Genomic DNA, 2,562 nt, shown 5'->3' with positions numbered 1-2,562 from the left:
CCTCTCTCTTGAGCAGAAGAACGCTGACTCCTAATGGCTGAGATACTGATCCGTACAGGTGGAGAATAGGACGTATCCTCTTTGAGTTGCTGGAATTCCGGGACAATTTCTCCAGAGCCGAGACAAGGGAGGAGGAGACAATTTCTTCGTATTCCAGGAGTCTGCCAACCACGTCATCTACCATTGGTGCTTCTTCCTCTTTCCAGCACAGTACTGCCAACGAACTGGCATGCGACGCTGGTGCGCTCCGTACCAATTTGCGCCACATGATTCGTGTGCACTGGACTTCATCTGGATCTTTGCGTACTTGCTCATTGTCCAGATCACTATAAACCACCTCCAGCACACCTAATTCTCTCAGGTACTGGATACCTCTCTCCATAGTGGTCCATTTGCCTGGGCGATATAGAACATCTTCCTTGAAGGGATACCTTTCCTTCACGCCTGACAGCAGTCGCCTCCAGAGGCTGAGGGCTTGTGCCCCTTTTCCAATTGCTTTGTCAATGTCTCCGTCCCTAGCAAGGGATCCCAGCTGTTTGGCCTCCTTCCCCTCTGATTCCAGGCTACTGTCCCCACTATCCCAACATCAGAGCATATCGTTATGGTAACCTGGTAATGATATGCTCACCTGGACGACGGCTGAAATCTTTCTGCATATCTCACAACACATTCAGGGATAGGGATCGGGTGGTTTCCGCCTCGTTTATGAGTTCTTCCTCTTCCTCCTGCCCTCCTCGTGATGGTCCTGCTTTTCCATCATTCCTTTCTAAATGACTTGACTTCCACTTACAAGATTTCTTCTGTACAAGGGCTACGGATACCAGCAAGGGTTGGTCCTCTGCTTCAGCTGCAGCACCCGTCGTGGGGGTTGGAGCAGCTGCAGTGCCCGTTGCAGGGTTTGGAGTAGCCGCAGTGCCCATCGTGGGGGTTGGAGTAGCTGCAGTGCCTGTCATTTTGTCATCAGCTCCGGAGACCTCCTCTCCCCCTTGAGGGTTCTGAATAGTGTTGAACAGGGCTCGGTAGGCATGGGCCAGGCCCCAGCCCCTTGCAGTAATCTGGGTCTCTCTGGAATTGCCAGGGTGACAGCATACATTTTCCAATAATTTTACTAGTTTTTCAGGATTCTGCACTTGTTCAGGTGAAGCTCCAAAACATTGGAGGTGACCACTGTCCTAGGCACTTGCCCATACTATCCCACATACCCTGCCACTCATAACTATCCAGCCTCGGGGCAGATCTCTGGGTGGTATTCGTAAATAGTTGTTTAACCTTAAACAAGGCCTGAAACATATTCAGAAGACATAGCAATAGGAACACGCCGGTTTGAGCACCCCAAGGATATTCAAAATCCTCCAGAGCTTTTGTAATCAGTCTGGAGGAGAAGGGAAGGTGAAGGAAGCTATCTCCCCTGTAAACTGGCTCTCTGAGGGGAAGGGGTAAAAAGTGTAATTATTAATAGTTTCCAAAAGATAGCTCCCGAAGAACAGGGGTGACGGCAGTGCTGGGTACAGTCTCCTGACCAATAATTTTATCATAACATAAACCAGTGTCACACAGTATAGCAAAGCGATGACCTTAATCCATTTCCCCACATAAATACTGATAATCAGCAGTATATACAGCCAGTAGGGAGCTACAGACCAAAACTCCAAGAACAGATCCAACAAATCTGAGAGCAAATAAACCAACATTGTGACCAGCGACTACTAAACTGACATAATAAATGTTTATTACGAATTTGTTTTAACCCGTTCAGGTCAGATGTGTCGTTATCTCAACCCTTCGAGCGCCACGTTGTGTGCCAAAACGGACTGTTGTGGTTTAACCTGGCAGGCAGCCAAACACAACGCAGCGGCTTGCTCACTCCCCAACCCCCCGCAATGGAACCGGGAGAGAATCAGAAGGGTAGGAGTGAAAAAACTCATGGGTTGAGATAAAGACAGTGTAATGGAACAGAAAAGGAAAGGAAGAAAAAAAAAATGATAGAATATACAAAATGAGTGATGCACAATGCAATTGCTCACCACCCGCGCTGACTGATAACCAAATAGCAATCGTTACTTCTTAGAGCATGCCTACCATTCATATACTGAGCATGACATCACATGGTATGGAATACCCCGTTGGCCAGCTGGGCTAGCTGTCCTGGCTGTGCTCCCTCCCAGGACTTGTTATTTTTTTGTAAGCTGAATGTCCTTGACTAGCAGGAAACTTAGTGACAATTGAAAACATCACTGTGTTATCAACATTCTTCTAACAGTAAATCCAAAACACAGCACTAGGAAGAAATTTAACTCTATCCCAGCCGAAACCAGGACACCGAGCCATGTTAGATCTGATGCTGGTAAAGGAGAAAGACGTATGTGGAGTCGTGAACCTATCAGTAGTTGAGTGCTGTGCCCACATGCCGAACGTGTCAGGACCCCTTCAAGGCCAGATCAACAGAATGACAAAAGTAGCAGAGGACTCAGAGGCAATTGTTGCTGCACTGGGGACTAATTGGTTGGGGAAAGTTTTCGATGTGTTTGGGTTTTCTTTGTCAGGATGGCTAACCAGCCTTCT

This window comes from Calonectris borealis, unplaced genomic scaffold (genome assembly GCF_964195595.1).
Source record: "Calonectris borealis unplaced genomic scaffold, bCalBor7.hap1.2 HAP1_SCAFFOLD_49, whole genome shotgun sequence".
In the NCBI taxonomy this organism is placed as follows: domain Eukaryota; kingdom Metazoa; phylum Chordata; class Aves; order Procellariiformes; family Procellariidae; genus Calonectris; species Calonectris borealis.
Note: the sequence above shows the minus strand (reverse complement) of the source record.